The following is a 27481-nucleotide window of genomic DNA, read 5'->3' on the forward strand; positions in this document are numbered from 1 at the left end:
AGAAATAACCGTCTTTTTGAGAGTGAGAGGCCACAGTGAAGCGAAGGCGCTGGTGGCACTCAGTGGTGGGGAAATACATAAAAACAACTTGATTCATTCTTTGAAGAAGAATGCATGCAGTTGCATTTATGATCTACATTTTCTCTGATATTTATTTTTAAATTTTATTTTTCAATATTAAATCCTAATCACTACCTCTTAATACTCATTTGCAAAATTCGAGCCCCCATTTTAAATGATCTTTTTCTGCTCACACTTTTTCTGCATCACCTCTCAAGTTTCCCAAATCGGCAATTCTTACTTTCCTCGAGTTCAGTTCCACATCCTGAGCTTTCTGACACCGTTACTGAAAACTCATTTAGTCTAAGTCTGGGGTCACAATCTTTTGACACAAACTAATACCACCTTCCAAATTCTCCAGGTCTAAGAGGGGCATCACCACTGACTGGGGTCACCTGGTTCTTAACTTTGATTCCCACTCATCTGTGTGTTGACACATTGTATCATTCATCAGGTCCTGTCAATTCTTCCTCAAATAGTGCACACATCTAAAATGACCGCAGCAAACATCACTACCTCAAGACAGATCTCTAGGTGGGTCACCCACTGCTGCCTTCACTGTGAACACCACTCTTCGGAAATATCTCTCTGTAAAATGCTACCTTCAAATTATGACCAGCTGAAGAACCTTCTGGAGCTTATGGGTCAACACCAACTTCCCTGTGTGGCATCTGAAACCTTCCATTCATCAACTGGTCCCATCTTATTTTCCCAACCTGCCCTCTCCTCAGCCCCAGATAACATCTCTCTGCTCTAGGGAGGCACATCTCTTCTCTCCACATAAGCTGTTCTCATTCCTGCCTCTGGACTTTACTAATGTCACTTGCTCCAAACTAATATGTCCTGCTCTCAACATTATACTTCTTTCAAGGCAAAGGTCTATGCTCTTCTTTGGCAAAGGTCTATGTTTTTCTTTGCCAAGATTTAGCTTGTTATACTTTCTAATGTTTTCCCACATGCTGCATCTTCTCTTTATTCATGTGTGGTCCATTTTAAATAAACATGCTGAATAAATATGTAAAGAATATAAATCCTTAGATCAACTTTTGGTTTTGTTTCTTCTTTCCAGACTATACAAACAAGAATTGAGCTCATGCATTCCTGTTAGGGCTAAAAGAATGAAAACCATGGACTCAATATGCAACAAATACAAGCGATAAATCAACGTTAAGGTAAACACAGAAACAGACAAACTACTTATACAAATTAGTACTCCATTTTATAATTCTGCGAATGTGTCAAATAGAATTAATGAACCTCATACAAAGAGAAGATAACATCAAATATAAGATAGCACAATGCATACGATTGTTTTAGGCCTCTCCAAGGCTGCAAAATTACGTATTTTCATTACACAAGGCGGAACACAGTAAAGACTGCGATGTGAATTTAAACTAGAGATTCGAGGCTCTAATACAGAATTCTTTAATAACTTCGTTTATCTTCCAGCATGGAAGTTGCTGAATCGTAAAGCCTCTCTTTTCTTTCCTAACAGTGATAATGTTCTCTGACAGCGCTCCGTACTAGTGTTCGTCTAACTGGGGCCCGGGGACCCCTGTGGGTTCTGCGAGGTGTTCGAGAGAATGAGGAACTGTCCCTTTAAAAAGCGTCCACGCATTACTCAAGTTTGAGAAACACTGCTCTCACCATCACTATCGCCCCATTAGCTCGATTTTTTCAAGGAGAAATCTAAAGCATGAAACTTTATGCTTCAGCAGGGCAAAGCAGAAACGATGCTGAAGGTGTAATGTCCCGATAGGCGTCAGGCAAGAAGCGCGGGGTCCCTGGCGCGGCAGCCCCGCGCCCTGGCAAGGTCCCTCCCCGGCGTGGGCCCTGCGCCCACACTCCGTGACAGAGGGACAATCCAGCGTGGTCACCGGGGCAGGCGCCACCGCCCCGCTCCTCCTGCCAGGGGCCGGGAGAGCACCTGCCGCGGGGGTCACGGGCTGACGGCGGGCGCCCGGATGTGCCGCCCGGCCCGGCGGCAGGGGCGGCACGGGGGAGGGCCGCCGGTAGGCCCGGGGCACAGGGCTCCCCCGCGGCCCGCGCCGCCCCTGCCACCCGGCCCCACGCTCTAACCGCCCTCGCCCCGCCGGCTGCTTCGGCCGCCCGCGCTCCCGTCGTCCGCGCCAGGAAGGCCGCCTCACCTGCTCTGCAGCGCCCGATTCGGAGGCCGCGGCTCTGGGGAGCGGGAGCGGGAGCGGGGAGCCGCGAGCCGAGCGCATCCCGACCACCGCGGCGAAACGGCGGCGGCCACGCGGGCCGGCTTCCCAGACAATCCGCTCCCTTCCGGGAGCGCGCCGCGCCGTGCCGCGTCACCGCCCGCGCGGGGAGCGAGCACGCCGAGGGGCGGGGCCTGCGCCGCGAGGACGGGGTCTGGCGCCGGGCTACCTCCCGCCGCCGCCTGGGCTGGTCCGGCGGTGGATGCGGGAGGGGAGGATGGTGCGGCAGGGGGAGCAAGCGGCTGGGTGACCGTAATGGTGGCGATACGCGCTGTGCTTATGATGCCGCCCTTTATCTTTGTGTCTTGAGGATTATGGTGAATGACGCTTGAAACCTGAACAAGGTCTAGGTATCTTTGCGCGACTCTTGGTGTTTTTACAACTTTGCCGGCCGCCATCTATTTTCAGATGGGGAAACAGGCTCAAACTCAGTCCATGACCCTCTCAGGGTCCACGTAATTACTAAAAGCCAGGGTTTCCTCCCTACCGAAAGTCGCTTCTACAGTCTTAGAGCCTCTTCTGAGGGTAACAGACTGCCTTGCACACGCAGTGCTTGTGAGGAGAAACAGTAAGGTGAGCAGCATGGCTCCTGAGACTGACCCCATGACCCGGACTTGGCACAAGGCCCCTGTAGGGCCACTCGCCTGCGTGTCTTTTAAGCCACGTGTCCTTGAGGCTCCTCTCTGGGCTGTGCACTGCACTGGGATGCTGACAGCCCTGGGCTTGGTTAGCCAGCTGCTTTCTCCTGGAGGGGTTAGCACAGAGACCTTGGCGGTCTGAGGGAGCTCTGAGGCCCCCTGGGAGCTGGGCCTTGGAATGCAGGTCATAGAGGGACAGTCCCCCTTGGCAAGCACGCAGGCTTTGTTCCTCTGCTTACTTAAGCCAGCTTCTCTCAGGGGGCTGGAGCGGATGCACACTGCCTGTCCAGCCTGTGCCACTGGACCTTCCCTGTAAGCAACCCGGTAAACCCATATGTCTCCTTTGCCATCTTGGGGTCTTTCCTTGGGTCTCTTGGCACCCTGTCCCGCACTGCTCAGCCAGCCTGGCTTGTGGCAGAACAGCGCCTCTCCAGCTTGACAGAAAACTGCCTTAAAGTCACAGAGCTTTGCACGAAACAACTGAAGAGACCTTGGGAAGCACAGATTCCATCCTTTTCCCCTCTTTTCTTACAGGTGAATCCAGTGCTGTCCAGAGATAGGAAGTGACCAGCCAACCTAGCTGCTTTCAAATGTTTTTAAAGATGAGAGCCCTAAAAACATCTACTCCTTCCTTTTCGGAAGTGAAACAAGCTTGGACAGAACAAGTAGTTACGCATTTTAAGCAGAGTCCCTTTGGTCCAGTGCCAGCTGGGGTCATCCCGGGGTGGTGATGTTGCATCCCTGGACCAGATGCTGTCCATGGAATAAGGCCAGCGGAGCCCAGGCAGCCTTGTGCTTTAGAGTGGATACCGACTTTACTATTGCTCCACCTTAGAACATGTTTGAGCCAAGGGACTGTGGAAACCGTCTATTCCAAACCATCTCCTTTAAAACCACCAGGAACCCAGAGAGGTTGAGTGACTTGCCCAAGATCCCTGGAGGCAGAGGGGGAAGCAGAACTGATATTTCTGACTCTTACTTCAGTGCCCTTGTATGGCAACCTGTTGCTATAAGAAAAAATGACCCGTTTGGATAGTTCACACATTAGCAACCTCTTGGACGTGTACCTAAGGCTAGCTTTAAGGAGCTGAAGTAGTTGGCTACTGACATGCTGTGATGTTAGGGCCACACACCCTTGAAATCATGTGCCCTTCAAAGTCTTTCCCATTTGGGATACTGGTTTGGAGTGTGGTAGTCTCTCTTAAGGAGCCTCCACTAAAATGCCAGACTAAAGTAGTACACCATTAGTACTTCCTGATAGTTCTATGTAATCATTATCTGATAAGAGCTGGGAAAGAAAAATATAAAGAAAGTATGAAAACATGTAACGTGGTGTATTAGTTTCCCAGAGCTGCTGTAACAAATTACTCCAAACTGGGTAGCTTAAAATGACAAATTTATTCTTTCACAGAACTGGAAGCCTTTCCAGAAGTCTGAAATCAAGGTGTTGGCAGGGCCATGCTCTCTCTGAAGACTCTAAGGGAGGATCCTTCCTTGTCTCTCCTGAGCTTCTGGTAGCTGCTGGCAGTCTGTGGCATTTCTTGGTTTGTAGAGGCACCCCTCCAGTTGTCACCTGGTGTTCTCCTGTGTGTCTCTGTGTCCACATTTGTCTCTTCTCCTAAGGACACCAGTCATATTGGATTTAGGGCCCACCCTAATCTAGTATGACCTCTTCTTAGTTACATCTGCAGAGACCCTATTTCCAAATAAGGTCACATTCATAGGTTCTGGGTGGACGTGAACTTTTGGAGGACACTATTCAACCCAGAACATGAGAGGACCATCCCGGTCTGGGTCATCAGGGAAGGCTTCTTTGAGGAAATGATGTTTGAGATCACACTCAAGAGGTGAACAGGAAAAACTAGAGAAGGATGAAGTCAGGGCCTATGTGGAGGAATAGTTTCAGGCAGTGGAAACAGCAAAGAGACTCTGAAGGGGGAAGGAACACAACTGTCAGAGTGATCCATCAGCTTATTCTCATTAACAAAAGAAACGAAAAACTAAGCCAGCAGGAGATACCACTTGCTGAGGACTTACTTTATTCCAGGCACAGATCTAAGAGCACTAGAAAACATTTCAAACAGAGTAATAATGCAAATACAATGTATCGAAATTCATGGAATGCAGCTGAAGCAGTACTAACAGAGAAATTTATAGCTTTATAAAGCTTATTTTAGTAAAGAAAAAACACTTGAAATCCATGATCTAATATCCCACCTTAAGAAGTTAGGCTAAGAAAAGCATGTTAAACCCAAAGAAAGTAGAAGGAAGGAAATAATTTTTTTAAAAATTGACAAAATTAATAAAGCCAAAATTTGATTCTTAGAAAATACTAGCAAAGTTGATAAACTTCTAGTGAGATTGATCAAGAAAAAAGAAAGAAAACACAATCAATATCAAGGATAAAAAAGGAACATCCTTATAGATGCTACAAAAATTAAAAGAATAAGAAAATGTTATGAACTATTGTATGCTGATAAATTCATTAAATTAGATGGAATGAAAAAAATTTTTAGAAAACACAATTTCCCAAAATTTAAACAAGAAGAAATAGAACATCTGAATAGCTGTATATCTTTGAAGGTCCCCAAAATAAAATTCCAGGCCCAGATGGTTTCACTAGTAAATTTTATCAACCATTTAAGAAAGAAATCTTACCAATCTTACATAAACTCTTTCTGAGAAACAGAGGAGGAGAGAAACTTCCTGACTCATAAGTTCAGAATACTCCTGATACCGAGAAATAAGAAGGAAAGGAAATTACACATCAATATCCCTTATGAGCAACAATGCAAAACTTCTAACAAAATACTGACAAGTCAAATCCAGTGATACCTAAAAAGAATAAGATAGCTTAACCAAGTGGGATTTTTTCAAGAAATGCAAGGTTGCTTCAACATTTTAAAATCAATCCATGTCATTCGCTACATAAACAGAATAAAGGAGAAAATTCATATGATATACATGATCTCAATCGATGAAGAGATAACATTTGACAAAATTCGACATTCATGATTTTAAACAAAACCTCTCAATTATAAAGGGAATGATCTTCAGTTTGAAGGATGTCTGCGAGAGAACTACAGCTAACAATGGTTGCAAGATCAAAGTAACTCATCACGTTCGGTGTTTTAAGAGCATTAAAGTTTGAGAAAGCAGGTGACACCTGGACTGCAGAAGCCATCCTGCAACCATGAGGGAAGAGCAATGCAGATAAGAAGCCAATACTAAATATGACGAAATAGAAAAAGCACATTGTCTGGGGCGATCATGGCATCACTAAAGGCACTGAACTAATACCAGCCACTGGGTCTACCTCCTGACTTCTTGTTATGAGAGGAAAATCAAGCCTTTACTTGTTTCAATTACTCTTGGCTGGATATTCCATTACTTGCTGGTAGGTCTTTAAAAATATTTGTTGACTGGTTGATTGAAAGCTAAAAGGGACCTTAAGAGGTCATATTTTCCAGCTGTCTTTCTGTAGTCAGTTTGGGTTTCATTTACATTTTATAGATGAGACAGCTGAGGTCTCAGAGGCAAAGCGACTTGCCCGAGCTCCTAAACTTGGGAGGGAGACAGGAAGATTGAATGTAGAGAGTACCAAACTGGGAGGTAGACACCCAAGGCCCAGTCCCCACTATGCTGCTAACTGAGCGTGTAAGCTTAGAAAATTTCATTTGCCTCATTGCTCCTCACCACCATATATAATTTTAAAAAGGGAAGGGGAAGGTCGTTAGGTAGACATCTAAGGTCCTTTCCAGGTCTAAAACCCATGATTTCTCTTTTTCTTTTTTAAAGATTTTATGTTTTCCTTTTTCTCCCCAAAGCTCCCCGGTACATAGTTGTGGGTCCTTCTAGTTGTGCCATGTGGGACGCCGCCTCAGCGTGGCCTGACAAGTGGTGCCGTGTCCACACCCAGGATTCGAACTAGCGAAACCCTGTGCCGCCCAAGCGGAGTGCGCAAACTTAACCACTCAGCCACAGGGTCAGCCCCTAAACCCATGATTTCTAAGACACAAAAGAGAAGACTAGAAACAGGGTCTTCCTCTTCCTCCTTCCCCCTTGCCCTCTCTTCCTCCTCCTTCTCCTTGTGACATCAAACGTAAGATAGAAGAGCCCTTTCATTTTTTTTATTGAACTCCAGATTACTTTGAAACTGTGCATGTCGGAACCTTGATGAATGGATCAGGGCCAGTGAATAACCGTCAGTATTTAAAACCCAAACAGGATTTATTTTTAATTGTTTTTCTGAAAAAGCCCCCACCATGGCAATTGCTTGGCATTCTGCTGGCTTTGCTCTCCAAATGTTTTAACCCGTCATTCCAGGGAGCCTAGATTGGCTAAACTGTCCTTCCTGGCATGTGTGGGTTGGGGGAGGTAACTGCGAGGCAATAGATGTCATGGAAACAGTGGAATCAGTGGCCCTTGGAAATGACGAGTCTCATTGCCCTCCCCCGGTCCTGTTTGACTTCCAATGCATTCATGCACAGACTGGTTTTTGAGTGACTTGGCTGATAATCCTATGTATTTATACAGCATTTGTCTTTAAGGAGATCATAGAACTTGACAGACATGACCTCATTTATGAGCCTGGCATTCCTAAGGCAGAGAGTGGGCCAAGAGAATTCTTATTTTATGGTGTTTTGTTACAGAGAATGCACTTGAGATCCAGAAAGAGCAGGTGACTTGTTCAAAGCAACATTGAAATTCAGGGTTTCCTTCAACCTTTTCTCATCATAGCAGCGTGGTCAACTGTACCATCAAGAGGTCATATGAGATATGGATCATTAAATACTCTAGTAGGGAGTGGACATGGTTGTTTTTGCTGCGTAGGACTCTTCCCTGTTTTTGGTAACTACCTCAAATTTCCAAAGGAATATGACTATCTCACACTCAGTCCATTTGGGTCAGAAAATATGACCTTGGCCTGATTAAGTGGAGTAATTTTATCCCCTGATTACTATGAATCATTCTGTTCTGATCAGATACAAGCCACATTCTTCAAGATCAGCTTCATCTGATGAAGTGTTAGGAACTTATGTCCTAACTTTCCTCCATATATTCCCTGTATTCTAACGTGCTTAACTACTTGCTTGCTCCCAGATCATTCCTTATTTTCATGTCTCTGTGTCTTTACATATGTTCCCTATGAGTGGAATAATCCCCCCCCCCTTTTTATTTTGAGGAAGATTAGCTCTGAGCTAACATCTGCTGCCAATCCTCCTCTTTTTGCTGAGGAAGACTGGCCCTGAGCTAACATCTGTGCCCATCTTCCTCTAGTTTATATGTGGGACACCTGCCACAGCATGGCTTGCTAAGCGGTGCCATGTCTGCACCCGGGATCTGTACTGGCGAACCCCGGGCCACCGAAGCAGAACGTGCGAACTTAACCGCTGTGCCACTGGGCTGGCCCCTAATTCCCTCTTTCCTGACTGCCTGGAGGAAAGCCCTCCAATGCATCCTTCAATTTGCCCCTCTGAAGCCGTGTCATCATCAAGTTGTCCCTAACCTCCCCAGGCGAGAAAGCCTTCCTCCTTTATCGCTCAGCACCATTGTTTGGTGTAACTGCTCTTGCTCTTTGCTACCATCTCATTCCTCTGTGTTTCTCAGCCTGGAGCAAACATGAGTGCAATCCAACGAAAACATTTTGTGTGCCCATGATGCGTTCCTCTCATGCCCTGCAGAACTAAGAGGCATCCAACTCGCTTGCCTTCCACAGACAGGAATAGATTTCACCCCCCTCCCGCTGCAAGGATTCTTCTTTTACCCTATCTCCAAATTCATCCCTGTTGGAAACGCATGCTGTATTTTTTCAAGAAGGTGCTCAATAATGTCTGCTTGAACTGAATTGAACATTTCATCTTGTTGAGGTCAGGCCAACAGCTTCATCTGTCAGAGTCTTTGGAATTCATATTTGTTATCAACTTGCTCATTATCCTTCTTAGCTTTGCATAATACTTATCTGCATATGTGTCTTATCTCCCAAATCCTCTCCTCTTAGACTGTCATCTCTTTGAAGACAGGGACTATGTCTTCTACTTAATACCCTTCAGTATGTAGCTTAGTACAGTGCTGGGCACATAGGATGTCCTCCAAACATGTTTGCTAAGTGATTAGTGAGTGAATGAATGAATGATATTATTTTCCTTCCTGATCAGAGGTAGACATCTATGAATATAGATACAGCTTGGCAAGAGAGGTCACTTCTCAGCTTACCATCCTTTAAGGTCACTAGAGGAGAGGGGACAGGAAAGGGAGAGAAAGCAGTGGGTGGTCCAGGGAGAAGATTTATCTTTCCTCACAATATTCTGATCCCCATGCCTTGTGTGTCTAGCATGAAATTCCTTAGAGTTTCTGGACTTGGATGGGGAATGTTCCACTTCAGTGATGCAGGTTGAACCTTATTTTTATACTATCTCGTCATTTCAGTAGGAATTGGGGACAAGGAGTCAAATGCGTCTTCTCAGTCCAACATCCGTCTCTGTGCTGCCTTCTCTGACCCCCACTGAAGAGTCCAAGCTGCCCTCCTCCTCCCCACACTCCCCGTGCCCATTCCCTGCTTTGCTTTTTCTCTGTAGCAGGCATCACCGTCTGACATACTATAGATTTTGTTCTTTTGTTAGTTTACTCTTTGTCTCCCTATATCAGTAGGGAGGCATAAGGCATATATGTTATTTGAACAGGAAAAATTTAATATAAAGAATTGTAAACTAGGAGAAGGTAATTAACTATTAAAAGAAGAGGTTTCACAAAGGGGTCCGGAAGAAGCAGGTGCAGAAAAGCAATTTCTCCCTCTAAGCTGCGGGGGAGTGGACAGGAAGGAACTGAGGACTCAGGGAGCAGCCCCCAGCCCCTTCCAGGCCCATCCCCAGGCTTGGGTTCAAGCGCTCCCAGGAGGGTGTGGCTATCTAGGACCGGCCACACAATATGGAGACTCAGTGAAAATGAAAACGTTGAAAATGTCTTGTACAGGGACATTGTCCAAAAATTAATAAGAATTTCAAGACAGTGACAGCAGAACATGAAACCAAATGCGGGGCTCTTCTCAGTGCCAGGCCCCATATGATTGACTGCATAACTGTCAGCTCAGTGGCTGCCTCAGGATTGCATAGCCTGCTCGTGGCAGAGAACTTTGCCCAAGGGTGCAAGCTGGCCTGGATCTGTGGCCCGAGAGTGTGAGAGTGTGGACTGGCCTGGGCTGCTCTGCTGGGCAGAGATGGCCAGTGGAGTAGGGATGGCGTGGCTTAAGGATGCAGCCAGAGCCTTGATAGCTTACTGACTTTCAGTGTTAGAGAAACCACAACTTACACATTTTCTATTTTGTTGTTACAAATATATATTTTTCAAGTTAGAATGATAAAATATTTTATTTACATATATGTTATCTGCGTTTATAATCTTAAATATATCTAACCATATGCACAAATGTTTGTGGCAGTCCTGGAAGGGAGAGACAGAAGGTATAGCCTCCTGGAAAAGATGGTGTGAGATAGGATTGAGGCTGCAAAGAGAACAATTAGTGTGAGGAGGAGGAAAGACTCCTCTTCTTTTCTTTTTTGCTGAGGAAGATTAGCCCTGAGCTAACATTTGTACCAATCTTCCTCCACTTTATATGTGGGTTGCCACCACAGTGTGGCTGACCAGTGGTGTAGGTCCACGCCTGGGATCCAAAACCACAAACCAGGGCCACCAAAGCAGAGCACACTGAACTTAACCTCTATGCCAAGGGCCTGGCTCCTCCTCCTCTTTTTTTTTTTAAGTTGTGGTAAAATACACACAATAAAAAATTTACCATATTAACTATTTTTAAGAGTGTAGTTCAGTAGTGTTAAGTATATTCACATTATTGTACAACCAGTCTCCAGAACTTTTTCCTCCTGCAAAAGTGAAACTGTGTATCCACTAAATAATAACTCCCCATTCCCTTCTCCCCAGACCCCTGGCAGTCGCCATTCTACTTTTGTCTCTATGAATTTGACTACTCTAGGTATCCCATAAAAGTGGAATACACAATGTTTATCTTCTGTGACCGGCCTGTTTCACTGAGCATAATGAACTCAAGGCTCATCCATGTTGTAGCATGTGTCTGAATTTCCTTCCTTTTTAAGGCTGAATAATATTCCATTGTATGTATATAACGCATTGTGTTTAGCCATTCATCTGTTGATGGACACTTGGGTTGCTTCCACGTTTTAGCTGTCGTGAATGATGTCACAATGAATGTGGGTATACAGATATCTCTTTGAGACCCTGCTTTCAGGTCTTTTGGATATACAACTAGAAGTTGGATTGCTGGATCATATAGTAATTCTATTTTTAATTTTTTGCCATATGTTTTCCACAAGGGCTGCACCATTTTACATTCCCACCAACAGCGCACAAGGCTCCCATTTTCTCCACATCTTTGCCATCGCTTGTTATTTTCTGGTTTTTTGATAGTAGTCATCTTGATGGTGTGAGGTGGTATCTCATTGTGGTTTGGAAGCTGCTGCTTCTTTTGAAATAGGAGGGAAGGAGGGGAATGAGTGGAGAAGCAGAACTATTTTGAAGTCACTAAGAGGATACTGAGATAGCTCATAGCTGATCTCCATTTTGTCAGCTATTTTGGTGGCAAGGGCACAATCTCAGAGAGGAGGCAATGGAGAAGGTAGGTGCTCCTGAGGACCGGCAGGTGTTAAAATGGGAGCCTGTAGGGACGTGACAGGTGAATCAGCCAGGGGCGATTATAGAGATAACTGAGCAGTTGTGCGGTTCCCTCTGAGGTTAGGAGGCTTGAATACATAATGGACCCAATCCTAGATTTGTGACTGTCTTGAGCAGCTAAGTCGGGAAGAAGTCAATAGCCATGGGGGTTGTCGGGAGCACCAGCTGGAAGTCCTTCTCTTGTTTGTGACGGTGGGTGGAGCGCAGGAAATAAGCCTTATTTTCTACGTGTGGCTGGTACGGAAATGGTTATCAGAGCCGGAAGACTAAAGAAATCGTGAGATGAGGGTGTGAGAAGTGTCAGTGGGAACCACTCTTCCTTGCCTTGAGATCAGAAATCAAGAAAAGCCAGGTTTCCCTGTAAGACATGGGGAAGAGTTTGTTTAGGGAGAAGGTTAGCAACACAGAAAATATAGTAGAACGCAGGCACCCCAGAGCAGGGATTCTCAAAGTGTGACACCAGAATCAACGGCATGAGCCTCATCTGGAAACTTGCTCGAAATGCAGATTATCCACTCAACCCCAGAGCTGCTGCATCAGAAACTCTGGGAGTGCGGCCCAGTAACCTGTGGCTGCACAAGGTCTCCAGGTGATTCTGACGCCTGGTTACGTTTGCAGACGTTACCCTAAAGTACAGTAAAGGACCAGTCGAGGGCAGGACGTGGTGAAGTGAAGGACAGAAGGACTAGAACAGACGTATAGTCACGCTGAGTGCTTGAGAGGGGAATGTAGGCGTAAGGGACATCAGGTGGGTGCAACGGCAGCCCACAGAGACACAAAGCACAAGAGGTTGGGAGACTGGTTGGAGGTGGGACAGTGGTGGGGGTGGGTGCAGAGAAGGCTGCTTTATTTGCTGGATTTGGAAGAACGACTAGAATTAATCAGACACAAAGTTCTGATTGCAGTGACAAAGTGTGAGTGAGAATTCTCAACGTGGACTTCCGAGTCCTGGGCCATTATTAGTTATGACAGCTTGGGCCAGTTATTAACTTGTTTAAGCTCCCATTTTCTCAAAGGAGATCATGTTAACATCTATTTAGACTGCTGCGAGGACTAAATGAAATAATTCAAGTGAAGTGCTGAGCACAGTGCCTGGCATGTAATGAGAGTTGATAAAAGTCAGCTGTTAATTGTTGTTTAGCAGCAACTTCCAGTTTGGTAGGAGAAGGTAATCAGAGAGAAGGTGAAAGCTCTATAAAGGCCCTTCAAACCACACCGTACCTACACAGACATGTTGGACAATTAACGTTCATTGCTAATGAGTCTCTTCCATTTTGTCATGTGCTCAGTAGCTGTTCAGTCATCTGCACATTCTTCACGTCTGCACCATCATGAAAGCGTTTTCAGATTACAAGCTAGTGGTCAGGGGCTGTGTCTACTGAGGATTCATCTCACTTGGCCTAGAGCCTTTACAAGGCACTTTAGAAATTAGCAAGCTCAGATTTTCCTTGTTCACACAGGGAAACTGAGGCAGGCCGGATGTATGTGTCTTGCCAGACACAGACAGCGGCATAAAAAGGATGAGTAATGTAGCATCTGCTTTCACAGTTAACCTCTCAGCATCCAGGGAGACAGAGACAGGTGCTGACGTCCCGTGGGGCCATGCCTAGTGCAGTGAAAGTTTCCCAAATACGCAGAGGGGCCAGGCCAGGCTCAGATGTGGCCTCCCAGAGCTGCCCACCCTGGGAAGGACCTGTGTGTACAGCTGGATCCCTGCCTCCCTGCTGGGGAAGAGCCTGGCCTCCTGACCTGCCAGGCTGTGGTTTGTTGTGTTTCTAAACAGTATATTCCTCAGCAAGGAGCCTGCTGCCACTCCTGCTCTGCGCTGGAACTTAGGCCCAGAGGTTTACGTTTTTTCCTGCCCTGTCCTTTAATATAATGATTATAACTGAAAAGACAATTTAAGAAGGTTACGTAACAGAACATCTTGCTTCACATTTTAGCACCTCTCCTTCCATGTGTATAGACCATTTTACCTTTCTGCAGTCATGGTACTCCTCAGTCCATATATCTACTTTGGCTCACCCTAATTGCCGGGCACTTGGTACAATCTCTGATCTATAGCATGTGGTCAGCAAAGGATTATTGAACGAAGACTATTTTATAGCATGCTGTTTCCATTTAGCATAATGAGACTATTCCCTATGTTTCTATAGTATGAATAATTGTAATTCTTAATGGTTCCATAATGGTATCGATTAGTAATTTATTAACATTTTCCTTATGTTGGAATTCTGTTTCCTTTGTTATTGCTTTTACTGTTACAGATAATCTTATTATAAAAATTTTCATGCATTTTGTTTAGCTTCTTTGAATTAATTTCAAATACAAAATTCCCAAGAATGGAATTACTACATTAAGGAGGTTTGGACTTTATGATTCGATCATTATTTCTTAAGGAGCCAGCACTTCCTGATAGGGACGATCTGATTTGCGCCCTGTCTACAGTACCTATTCACGTATCTACTTCTACAGTGTGTCCAAGTCAACGACGAGGCCATCCCCAGGAGCCCCCAACTCTTTGAAGAGCCTAAAGCCACGGCCCAGTAGGTGGCACGGAGGAGATCTTTGGATTTCTGAGTAATAAAACAGATGAACAGAAACGACACCTTTCCCCCAGGTGCTGAAACAAAGCCTCAAACCACGGCTCCACTCAGAGCCGAGTCTCTGAGAGGCAGCATAGCTCCGGCCGTTCTCGCTTTGACGCTGGCAGAGACTTGGAGAGCTCGAATCCTACAGGAGGCCTGTGTTAGCTTTTATTGCTCCTCTAACAAGTTACCACGAATTTGGTAGCTTAAAATGATGCAAATTATCTTACACTTCTGCAGAAGTTGGACACCGGTCTCACTGGGCTAAAACCAAGATGTCCACAGGGCTGCATTCTTTTCTGCAGACTCCAGGGAAAATCTATTTTCTTTCATTTTTCCAGCTTCTAGAGGCTGCCCACATTCCTTGGTTCCTTGGTTCCTTGGCCTCCTTTCTCCATCTTCAAAGCCAACAACATCAAATCTCGCTCAGACTCTTCTCCTGTTGTCATCTCTTTCTCTCTGACCCTAGCCTGGAAAGGTTCTCTGCTTTTTTTTTTTGGTGTGGAAGATTGGCAACAGACATGTCAACCTTCCTCTTTTTATTTGATGAAGATTGTTCCTGAGGTAACATCTGTGGTAATCTTCCTCTCTTTTGTATGTGGGACGCTGCCACAGCATGGCATTATGAGCAGTGTGTGGGTCTGCACCTAGAATCTGAACCCAAGAACCCTGAGCCGCCAAAGCCGAGTGCACGAACTTAACCACTGTGCCACGGGGCTGGCCCCAGGTTCTCAGCTTTCAAAGGGCTAATGTGATTAGATTGGACTCACCTGGATAACCCAAGATACTCTCCCCATCTCAAGGTACTTAACTTTAATCACATAGAGTCAGGTCGCTTTGGCCATGCAAGTTCATCCAGTCACAGGTTCTGGGGATTAAGATGTGGAAATTTGGGGAGGGGGGGATTATTCTGCCTACAACAAGATCTAAAATGGAAGTATATTTTTTAATTAAAAATGTGTATATTGACAGAATCTAATATTTTCATTCACTTGTATAATGAATTACTAAATTGGGTGAACCAAGTGCAAAAGCCCATCTGAGCTTGGAGAACTCTTCATTATCCAGTCGTGTTCAGAGGAAATCTTCTGGGATGCCATGTAGACGCTCCATCTCCTCTGCCACCGAGGCCAAGTCTTCGTCTCTGGCCCCTTGATACTGCCCATCTCCCTCCTGTCCAGGTCCAGGCTCTGCACCGCCGCCTGCCCTACTGGAAGGTGGAGCCGGGGCTGCGTTGTGGCACAACCGGCAAAGAGAGGGGGCAGAAAGCAGGAGCAGGCAGCCGGTGCCTTGAGAGGCTGCTGAGGACGCCCTGTTACAGAGGTTCCTTTGGCAAGAACAGCATTTTCTTCCGTGGTGGTCCTTATTCCTTGCCTTCCCAAGCTGCTGGATTTTTCCCTCCTGAATATTGTGTTTAAGAAAAGTTCCCCTGGAGAGGCTCTCTGATGAATGACCCTGCCAGCAGGTGGGGGGTGTGTGTGTGTGTGTGTGTTTTGGAACTGCAAGACTAGACTGAGTTTTTTTTTTTTTCATTTGTGACTAACACGAACGGAAATGCAAAGGAGAGTATAGAAGGACATTCAACTGTCTTTCCAGAAAGCCTGGAAGGTGAAGGTGTGGGCTGAGAGAGCCCACTGAATTCAGGGATACAGATCTGACGTCAACATGGGCAGCACATGAACTTCTTTTGGGATCCTAGGATGGGTTCTGGGCCTGGGATTTAGGACCTACCCATTACAGCTGACTCTCAATCTCAGCTCTTCACGAATTGTGAAGGATGTTGGTACCAGATCCTTTTTCAAGCCCTACAACGAGGCTTTGGACTCACCACTAGATGGCACCCGAGCTGTGGCTCTCACGGCAGTGCAGCAAGGCGGGCCAGAAACTTGTCCCTCTGAGGTACCTCTGTCACTCGACTGGACAGGGTCGCTCAGAGTTCCGCCTGTTAAGACGCAGCCACCCTTGCCCCTGGTTTTGCTGAATTCCATCGTGGTATCCACCAGGACTAAGGTTGGCAGTTTTTGCTCTATTCTCTGGATCCAATCATAGGTGGAAAACGGTCCTTTTGTTCCTCGGACTCCTGAAAGAAGAAGTGTATCTTCCCAATGAGAACCAATTTGTTTTGTAATTGCATTTTGTTTATTTCTTTATAGGTGACATGGAGGCAGACTGACTTGGGTTTGAGTTTTGGCTCTCATTTTCTGGGCCGTCCTTTCTGGGCCTCAGTCTTCTTCTAAAATGAAACTCATCATCCATGCCTGAGGGGGCGTTGAAGCGTGAAATGCAAGGATGGTGGAACATGCCCAGCACAGCACCTGGCGCTTAGTAGGCTCTTTGTCTCACTGCTTCTCCCTTTGGAGCAGGGGCTCTGTTCCACCCACCTCTACACCTTCTCAGCCATCACAGTGCCTGGCGTGTGGACAGTCTTCGTACATGTTTTGAACAAATGAACAAACCAGCTCACAGAGCTACTCACCTTGATTTTAATTGACTGATCGCCTAATGAAATACCAAGTTTTGTGGGGGATTCAGAAGATTATATCATGACATCCCACAACTAGAAGGACCTGCAACTAAGATATACAACTATGTACCGGGGAGGTTTGGGAAATAAAGCAGAAAAAAAAAAAATCAAACAGAAGATTATATCATGAAACTCCTCCCACAGGTTCTAACAATCTGATTGGAGGAGACAAGATTAATCAACACATTTAAGAGTGAACACAGAAGCTAACAAATGAAAATGATTAAACATGTATGGCACAGACTGTTCATAATTAAGTTCACAGTTCCTCCAACAGAGCTCAGTTCTCAAATTCTGACACTCACAGTGTTAGTTTACATCTGTGTTGTTTGTTGACAGTCGGCTGTTCGTCAGATCCTGGGCGTTCCGATGGGAAGGAGAGCACTCACCTTGCAGCAGGGACCTTGTGTCTAGACGGCAGGGCTGGGTGGGAATCTAGCAGGCATCAGAAGAGCGCAGGGCCCGGGGGATGGGATGGAGGTGCCTGGAGACAGGAAAAAAAGGAGTCAAGGAAGGGAAGCGAGAGCAGACTGAAACAACATTCAGCCACTGCACCATTTGGCTGTTGATTTCTTCCTCCCTCCGAGTGTGAATAAAGTCACAGGACCTAAATCCGGGAGCCACCTTAAAAGCGTCTGGCTGGGAGGCTTTATGTAACAGCTCACGAGGCATTCAAATCACTGCTCACACACTTTTAGGGACAGGGCAGAAAGCCCTTCGCTACCGCTACCTCGGCAGAGAGCCCGCGTCTTCATTAGACTGTTCTAATTGTAATGATTAGCTCAAAACCTGCCTCTAGCTTCTCCACGTAGCTGCCGGTTCTGCTCGAGAGCCACGTGGATAACGTTTCCTCCCGCTTCCAGAGGTCAGTTCTTCACGTTGCAAAGAGCTGCTCTCAATCGCATCTTCCTTAACTCTTTCTCTCAAAACTTCGCCACTACCTTCAGACGTTTTCAAACGACTCTTTGCCTCTCCTGGACCACAGACTCGCCGGAGGTCAGCGAGTGAGCAATCACGGGGACGCCGTCCGGCGCCCGGGCTTCCCCGCTACGCCACGATGCAGCGCTAGGTGGCGCTCTGGACAAGGCCTCATCCTGGTGCTCCAGGTATCCAGGGCTGACACGAAGATTGCCCGCTCCCCGCAGAAGTTGCCAGTGCCAACGCCAGCATGCCTCATATCCCTGTTTTCCCCAGTGACCCGCCAGAATTCCAAATCCCAGCCTCATCAGTGACTCAGCATCACCCTGACCCTCATCCCCGTCCTGCACCTGATGTGGACGACCGATGTTTTGCCTGTCCAGTACCCTGTCGGCATTCTCCTCATGATAGACAGCACCACAACTTGCCTTTGAAGAACCATTCCCCTTCTTGCCAGCATGTGGTTCTGGTGGATTCCGCCCACCGGAGGTGGGCAGTGGACCCAGGCCTGGCCACCTAGAGATGCGCCTGCATTAACCACAGTGGATGGTTCAGACTGGGATTTCACTGCTGTGATAAGGGAAGAGGCAGGTGCCGAAGACCATGTGCAGCTGGAGCTGATGGGCAGCCATCCGCCGCTGTGGGCAGAGGCTGTCTGAGAAGGTAGCAACACAGAGGAGAGGGAGCAGAGCCTGAAGGAGAGCACCCTCAGGACATGGTTTGAGAGGGGAGCAGAGCCTGAAGGAGAGCACCCCGAGGACATGGTTTGAGAGGGGAGCAGAGCCTGAAGGAGAGCACCCCGAGGACATGGTTTGAGAGGGGAGCAGAGCCTGAAGGAGAGCACCCTCAGGACATAGTTTGAGGGTCTGATGCATCCAAGACTGAAGCTAGCATCCCCCCTGTATTTCCAGGTATATGAGCAAATAAATTCTCTTTTTTCTTTTGCTGAACCTAGTTTGAGTTGGATTTCTGACATTTGAAACTGAAAAGTCCTAATATAATCCCTAACCTGACCGCCCTCCCGTCCTCGGGGGGACATTTAATTGTGCCCTCATGGAACACGTGCTGAGCGATCAGCACATTCTCCAGTATTCTCACCTCTTCCCTGAACTCATCACCCGCCTCCTTTCATTAACTGAAATCTGGCGCCCCCTTCAGGACACTAGTTCCCCCGCAGTGTTCTCAGAATGGCAGTCCCTTTTTCTCCTCACCTTGGGGTACCTCGGGGCCATGAAGTGGGTAGGGGCCCTCCTTGCTCTCTATTGCGATTTTAAAACCACTTCCCTTAACTTCTACTTCAAACTCTCAGCTTGTTTCAAGCTTGGTGTCCGCCTGTCCTAACAGCTCTACCTAACAATCTGCCAGTCACTGCGGCACACTCACTGACCACTTTGGCTCTAGGCCCATTGACTTTCTCTCTGGTCCCTGCCTAGCCATGTTCTCAGCAACTTCAACATCCACATGAACGATTCTTCCAGCACATGAGTCTCCATCACCTCAGCCACCTTGGACGGTAACCACAACACATCCAAAATCTCAAATTCATATTCCCACCTTCCATCAGCTCTTTTCCTCACAGCTCACTTACTCTAGCATCCCCAATGCAAAAATCCTGTGACTTTGAGGCTGCCAATTCGTGTGATCCCCATATTCTGGATCCTATAGTCCATCATTATACTCATGCCCCCCAAAATACTCTAAATTCCTTTGTATGTCTTTTCTTCCATTATATTTACCATGCTGTATTTCTATATTGATGACTTATTTATGTTGGGAACTGTGTTTCCCAAAATCCCTTACTCTGAATGGTTCATGGTTAGAGTTAGCCAAAAGTGAAGCTGTGCAAGATTTGGGAGGCAAAGTGAAACAGCAGCCGTCACACTCTGAAGCTTGTCGTTGGTTCGAGGCAGACGTAGAAGAGCCAGAGGTGCCAGCTTGTGCTTAGTCTTCCCCTCACTGGGTCACTCTTCCCAACTGCTGGCCCTGCTGACCAACAGTGACCCCAGGCCCCCACCCAGACAATTTGAGGTGAACACACAGAGGCAGTAGCTACGGAGAACCAACACCCATCCATGGACCTCTACACCAGCTCCCTCTGTGGTCCTACTGCAGCAGCTGGATGTGACTAGCTCCCAGAATTCCTGCAAATGCCCACTTGTTCACCACTGCCAGGACTGGTTAGTGGCTTTTCTCTGGTCCTTTCAGCTCCAAACTTGGACTTTTATTTCCCCAGCTCCTCCCATGATTGTGTAAGGTCTAATTACTATAATAAGCTCCTTATTCCACAATGCTTATTCAGCTCAATCCCAATGACCCACTTTCTTTGAGCTTGCCCCAGAGAGGCTGAATATTTCTGGAGAAAACACACACTCCTACTGACTGGTTACATTTTAATTTATGACTACATAGTCATCTGACTTTGTCCAGAATCCTTTCCCTCTTGTTTGGGTAATGATATCATAATTTTGCAGGATGAAGTATCCATCTCTCACTGAACAGTCTTGGTGAGACTTTCAATCAAATCACTGTTCTTTGTCTCAATCTGGCCAATCAGATGCTCTCTCCTTGGAATTTGGATGTGGAGGGGTTGAATTCATTCATCGAAAGAGCTGCATTCTACCGCTGTCCTTGAGTTCCTGCTTTTGAGATCTCTGGTGCTAGGCTAGTCCCTGGTACTCTGGTCCTTCAGCTTTTCCTATGACCATGTGAACTCTCTCCATTCTTCCCATATATTTGTTGCTTAACTTAGCCAGAGCCAATGTGTGAGGCTTGCACAAACCTCAAATGGCAGAGTGCTACTCTGCCCAGCAATCCGTTACATTTCTCCATCAATATGGACTCTCACTTTCCAAGGCAATTATTTCATGTCTTTCCTCTCTTTTAAACCTGATTTCTGCCCCATCCAACTTCAGTCTCAAACTTCATTAAGAAACGGAAGCAGTTAACATCTTCCTATCAGCAAGTCTACAAACCTACTGGCAGGTGAACTCCTAGTTTCTGTTTTATTTCCCGTCACAATGCTTCCCCTGCGAGCTTTCTAAGTCTCCCTGCTCCTATCGCAAGCCAGGTCCTCCACCTGTGCTCTGGATCCATCTCCACTCGCCATCTCAAAGGTCATGCGGCTGCATTTATGCATCCCCCTCTCTCCTGACCATCATCCTCCCTTCCTCTGCTGGATCCTTGCCATCGGCACACAGTTGTGTGCTAACACCTTCCATCTTTTGAAATACATCCTTCCTTGACTCTATATCCTCCACTAGCCACTATCCCATTCTCTGCTCTCTGTTCACAGAAAAACTTCAGCGAAGGATTGTTTCTACTTTCTCACTTTCCACTGTTTCTTCAACCCACTCCACCTGGGCTTCCATTCTCACTACTCCAACCATAGCCCCCCTCGTGTTATGGTAACAAATGACTTCCATCTTGCCAAATTCTTCTGTGTTCTCATCTCCCTTGTGTTCTCAGCAGCACTCAACACAATCAACCTTTCCTTCCTTTTCTAAGTTTCCTCTGTTTCTGTGACGGCCCCCAATTCTTGATTTTCCTCTGCTTCACTAATTGCTCTGGAGATTATAGCCAACTTGCCACCATTCCCCCTTTATTTCTTTCATACTATAAGAATCTTGCTTATGTTTTTCATATACTAGCTTGTTTTCTCTTTCTTCCTGTATTCACATCAGAATGTAAAGTTCCTTGGGACAGGAATTTAGTTTTTGTTGTCTGTACTATTCAACTGGCACATAGTAGGTACTCAATAAATGTCTTCTGAAAGGTAAACAGGACATTTCTCTCTGTTTCCCAGGGCTTTGATCATTCCAGTTGCTTTTCTCTTGGTACACTCAAGCTAGTCAGTATCCCTCTAAAACTCCGGCCCCGCTGCAGCCCAGATGAGCATATTGCCTTGGACCCTGACAAAGATTCTCTCCTTGACCTAATGCTAGTTGGGCTCCTCCGAACTCTCTTCTCAACTAGGCACTGGCTCTTGGGCTTCTGTGTTCATCTCCGCTTAGTCTAGATTTAGCAAGAATTCTGCTGGGTCAGTTTAGCAAACGTCACCCACCCTTGATTTCTGAGCAAATTCCTATCCCCCCAACACTCAATATCTTACTATCCTGGCCTACCTTCAGCAAGAATCCTGTCAAGTTGGTTTAGCCAGAATCTTCCTTATCCTTGATGTTTCCTCTTAGTAATTTTCCATCCACTGACCCTGCTCCTTGGCTATAAATCTCCACTTGTCCTTGTTGTATTCAGAGTTGAGCCCAATCTCTCTCCTGCTACAAAACCACATTGTAGTAGTCCCCCCTTGAATAAAGCCTGCCTTATCATCTTTAACAAGTATCGGGAATTTTTTTTTTTTTTTTTTTGGTGAGGAAGATTGGCCCTGAGCTAACATCTGTTGTCAATCCTCCTCTTTCTGCTTGAGGAAGATTCTCACTGAGCTGACATCTTGCCAACCTTCCTCTATTTCATATGTGGGATGCTGCCACAGCACGGCTTCATGAGTAGTGTGTAGGCCTGTGCCCAGGATCTGAACCCACAAACCCTAGGCTGCCGAAGTGGAGCACATGAACTTAACCCTACACCACTGGGCCAGCCCCTCATGAAATTTTTTTAAACAACCCTCCAGTTCTATTAATACAGTCCAGAATCACTGTAGCTTTTTGGCATCTGTGTCCAAGGCCGTCTCACTGAAGTGCATGTAAACGCTGCTCCCGGAGCTGTGTGACTCGGTGGCTCCCCGTGTTACACTCTGACCAGCACAGAGTGGAGGCAGCTAACTGTGCGGCCAAACATTTTTTAGCAGACATGCTATCTGGTCAGTTTTCCTCCTTTCTGTGTTCAGTTCCTTTTTTTTCCCTCTCTTCTTTTACAGACTGGCATCTGAACTAACATCTGTTGCCAGTCTTCCTTTTTCCCCTTTTTCTTCTTCTCCCCAAAGCCCCCCCGGTACTTAGTTGTCTATTCTAGTTGTGAGTGCCTCTGGTTGTGCTGAGTATAGTTTCTCTTTCTTTCCTTTTTTTAAAAAAAGTTTTGGATAGAAACTAAATCTTCATACTTCTTGCTAATAGGAAGAGTTTGGGTCCATCCTTTAGGTCCACTGAGTTTGTAATCTTGCTTTGGTCACTCAGCATATTAGTTATATTAGCTCTATGTTTTCAGAAGCCCACTTTATCCAGCTTCATCGAAATGCCAGACAGGATAGAGTCAAGGATAGAGACCCGTGACACATCAATAGAGACCTTCCCTCAGGCTAATAATGAATAAAGGATCAACCCTCTCTAGGCTTCCTTTAACATATTATCATCTTAGGCACACTTAGCTCTCAAAATACTCAAAAGAACAATAATTTTATTTTTAGAATAAAAACAAATTTAATCATGTGTGAAATTTAATCACGTGGGACCCAACACCTTAGGTTTAAGTTCTTATCTTTGATACTTGCAAGATTTCTGAACTTGTACAAGCCACTCTAAATTCTCTGTAGTGCGCATGCCTTGTCCGTGGACGGAGGATATGAGTGATTTTGAACCCAGCGGCAGGGTGCTGAATGAGTGATCTCTTGAGGCACTTGAGTGCTTGAGCTCATAATTCTGTGACTCCCGCTAAGATAGGGTCCTCCTCACGAATGTGGTGACCTTTGAGCAACTACTTTAGTGTCATTTATAACAGTGAAGCACTGGGGGGAAATTCCCATAATCACCAATAAAATATAAATTATGAATACATACAATGGGCTATTTCACGGTAACTAAAAATCATGTTTTTGAAGGATTCTTAAGGATGTGGAGAAACAGGTGAAAATAAGTGAAAAATACAATTTTTATATATAAAACAATACCAGAACAATATGGAAGAAAGTATATGAAAGTGTCAAAGTGGTTATTTTTGGATGGTAGGATTATTATTTTTTCCATTCATTTTACTTACTTCTATGTTTTAACATTTTTATATGAGTATATGTTACACGTACTGTAAGAAAAAATTGGAAAACATTTTGAGATACTTAACATATGCATAAAAAGCCTTTAAATGTTCATGCCCTTTAATAATATGAATTCCATTAGGGGGATTTAGTCTAAGGAAATAATTCGAGTTACAGAATATGCTGCATACAAAGATGTTAATGCGCTGCTATTTATAATAGTGTAAAATTGGAAACAGTCTAACAATGCAGGAATGATTCGACAGGAACACATCATCTGATTAAAATCAAAGGCAGACTTTTGAAATCGTGTATATAAAGTCTACAATAACAAAACTTGTTAATGAAGTAATGTTAAAGTGAGAAAGAAAAAAATCATATTTTGATTACAACTATATTGTTTTTTAAAAAGTAAAAAATAATGCACTGAAAAGAATGGGGAATACAGAAAGGCAATTGTTTCAGGTGGGGAGACTCAGGTAATTGTAAATGTTATTATGACTGTTCCACGCTTTTCAAATATAAGCATTTATTATTTGTGTAAATAGAAAAAAATGTACAGTCATTTAAAAATAAAAAGTACCTGCTCTATGGGAGGAGACTGATGGGGTGAGCTTATCTCTTTCTGGGGAGGCTCCTGGGGTTGGGTGGAGACAGGACCGATAAACTCCTGTCCTTGTTCGAGGGCCCCAGGGCCCCACCCCCAGAGCAGGGCCTCCCCCCAGTCACTCATGTTCAGGTGGAACACACTCCCTCCCGGCAGGACGCAGCCTGAGCCCTGAAAGTCCAGCCCAGGATGTGGGTCTCTCCCGTGGCTGCTTGAAATCCCCAGAGAGACAGGAAGGGGGCCTTCTACCCACTCCTTCTGCCCCAGCCCGACCAGAAAAATCCCCTTGTTCTGCCACCTTCTTTCCTCCTCCTTCCCAATGGGGCACTTTTGATAGCAATGCTGCTGCTGCTGCTGCTGATGGATGACAATAGTTTACTGAGTTCCTATGACACACCAGTCATATTACATAGAGTACTTAGTCACTCCTCACAATATAAGGTCTGTACACTCCGTATCAAATATGTATGGTTTTCCTCATTTTACAGATCAGGAAGCTGAGATTAGAGAGATTGAACCATTTCCTCAAGATCCACAGCTAGTAAATGGCAGATCCAATCAACCATGCCCAGTCCATGGCTTAACCACTGTCCTGATGCCGTCAAATGCCCAGCCCTGCTCGAGGTCATACTGTCTCCCCTTCCTCCTGCAGATGTCACCCCATCATTTAAACTGGCTCTGGCTTTCTTTTATTGCATCCTTATCTGGTCATCTGCCCCCCCATCTCCCTGAGACCTGTGCAGCAATTTCAGTAGCCTCTGTGTGTACACACACACATCATAATTTCCCATTACCCAACTGAATGGCATTTATATGATAAAACTGAACTACACAGATAAAAGTCTTAAGACTCTAGTGCACAGCCAAAATACAAACTCCCAAATTGTTCCATATGTTTGTCACTGTCTGTGTGGGTGTCCCATTGTGGGGCTGGATGTGCCTGACTTTCTCTGGACCAGCCTACAGTGTCAGCAGAGGGTCTGGCATATCATGTGGACTCAGTGAAAGTTTTCTGAATAAGTGAATGAACAAAGACAGAACAAATGAGTGTTTTAATGACATCACAGTCTTATATTTCAGTCTCTTCATCTGTGAAACGGATTTGACTATGTTCTCTCCCACAGGACTGAGAGCGGCTGAAGGGTGGGGAATGGATCATATTCACTGTTGCATCTTTAGCACCCAGCGCATGGCCTGGCAGACAGGATGTACTCTGTCAAGGTCAGTTGGCGACAGCGCATTCCCCTGGACTCCTAGTGGGGGTCTGAGAACAGGCGAAGCAAGGCCTATAACACGCCCTGCACATTCCCTAGAGAAGGACATGTTGCTGTTAAACGGCTGAAATGGAGTGCGGGGTCTGCTGCCCTACGGCAGAGTCCGCGTGCAAATCATGGGCCTGAGTCCACAGGAAGTGGTCCCTGCTGAGAGCGGGAAGCAGTCACTGTCCTGGGGTAGGCCCAGGCCAGGCCCTCAGGGAGCTGCAAAGAAAACCAGGTTCCTCCACTGCCCCGAGCCTCTGACTTGGGCTTCAAGACTCCATAAAACTCTGTCAGACCCAGACCCAGCTTCCTTGCAGAACTGCTCCCTGAACCACCCTGGCCGTCCATTGCCATGTACTGAGCACCGGCCTTCGGTCAGGACCTGACTGAACGGCTGCAGCTTTTCAGGCAAGGGCCCCTGTCATTGCTTTGTACACGGGTCTCTAGTTAAGGAAACCCAGGGGGGGAAAATGGCCCCACAGGAGAGGTTCCCCCACAGCCACCGACAGGATTCCCTGCCTGGGAATCTGCAGCTCTGAATATTCTTTCAAACAGCCTTTCTTTCTAGCTCTTTGTCCTCCTGCCTCTTCTCATTTTCTCTCTCCTTCCTCTCTTCCCCATCTTCTTTATCCACCACAGAACCAACATACAGTCAACTCTCAAACCGCACTTTCAAATGCAAGACTGGACAATGTCCCTTCTCTACCTGCCCTCTCTTCCTGTCCTGCAGCCTCTGCCTCTCCCACCTCCACACACACATGCACCTCCCCTTCTGCCACCCTCGCCACCATGCCAACACAGCAGCTTCAAGAAGCTAGTGGAGTCAGTACCTTATTTTGCTCCGGGGTCCAGGGAATCCTGAAGGCTGAGGGCCCTCCAGGTGGGAATGGGGCCTCTGCACCGAGTGCAGGCCCTTGGGATAACTCAGCGGCCTGGTGGCCAGCACAGGACCAAGTCCCCAGTGGTGTCACCGTCTGCTTCTGAGCGGGGCAGTCTCCACAAGGCCTGCTCTGATTCAGCGGAAAAGCTTGATGTCTGTCAGGTCAGAGGGTTTCAGGTTCCAGCCAAGCCTACGGCGGTTTAATTCAGAAGGGCTGCAGCACTGGTGGAGACTGGAGGGCACACAACGTCTCCAAAAGCAGCTTGGCAGGGTGTGGGGGGTCCCCAGCTCTATCATCTGAGGCACAGCTGAAAACTCCCCTCCCAGCTTCAAAGCTCCCTAAACAAACTGCGGAGGGACAGCTGGCACTAACAGGATCCTACAGGCACACAGCATCTCACAGTTCACCAGGCACCTTTACAGACAAGTGTCTCGCTGGAACCTACCACACAGGGGACTAGAAAGACAGTTATTCCCATTTCATAGATGAGGAAACTGAGTCCCAGAAAAGAAACACAGCTTGAACAAGGCCATGGTATAGGGGGAACTCAAACCCACGTCCTCCGATTCCAGAGCCCATTTCCTTCCTCTGACTGCTCCCCTCTTTATTCCGCCTCCATTAAGTCAGTACATACCTCTGGTTTGGTCATTATCTCACTACTTAATGATCAGTTAACACTTTTGCAGGGATGAGCAAGGTTCATGGAGAACACAATCACACTGCGATGATTTGCAGAATTGACACCTGGGAGCGGGCCCTACTCAGGAGCTAGAAGAACCACACACACGTCAAACTTCAGCTGTTACCAGGGCCACACTGCTGGAAACTGAGCTAACCTAAGCTTTACTGCCTATGGTTTTTTTTTTTCTTCTTTTTTTGAGGAAGATTAGCCCTGAGCTAACATCTGCTGCCAATCCTCTTTGTTTTTGCTGAGGAAGCCTGGCCCTGAGCTAACATCCGTGCCCATCTTCCTCTACTTTATACGTGGGATGCCTGCCACAGCATGGCTTGCCACACGGTGCCATGTCTGTACCCAGGATCTGAACCAGCCAACCCCGGGCCACCAAAACGGAACGTGCAAACTTAACCACTGCGCCACTGGGCCGGCCCTACTGCCTACGTTATGACCCCAGTGAGATTTCCTCAAAAGTGCTTTGC

At 46.3% G+C, this 27481-nt stretch overlaps 1 protein-coding gene and 1 long non-coding RNA gene across 4 annotated transcripts in view; both read right to left on the reverse strand.

Moving 5' to 3' along the window:
- ENTPD4 (ectonucleoside triphosphate diphosphohydrolase 4) overlaps positions 1 to 2476 on the reverse strand; it is a 33553-nt gene extending 31077 nt beyond the window's left edge. For 2 of the 3 annotated variants that reach the window (XM_070606855.1, XM_070606861.1), the window contains exon 1: positions 2208 to 2401. The gene's annotated coding sequence lies outside the window, so the exon portion shown is untranslated. Of the gene's footprint in view, positions 1 to 2207 lie in introns of all 3 variants that reach the window. The other variant, XM_070606852.1, reaches the window with a different exon arrangement.
- Positions 2477 to 4299: 1823 nt separating this feature from the next.
- Positions 4300 to 26409, reverse strand: LOC103550752 (uncharacterized). Its single transcript, XR_544877.2, has 3 exons — positions 26273 to 26409; positions 17125 to 17219; positions 4300 to 11981 (listed from the first exon to the last, which is right to left on the reverse strand). It is a non-coding gene; the product is annotated as an uncharacterized lncRNA (long non-coding RNA).
- Between the last annotated feature and the right edge of the window lie 1072 nt (positions 26410 to 27481).

The sequence above is a fragment of the Equus przewalskii genome, chromosome 2, assembly GCF_037783145.1.
Source record: "Equus przewalskii isolate Varuska chromosome 2, EquPr2, whole genome shotgun sequence".
In the NCBI taxonomy this organism is placed as follows: Eukaryota; Metazoa; Chordata; class Mammalia; order Perissodactyla; family Equidae; genus Equus; species Equus przewalskii.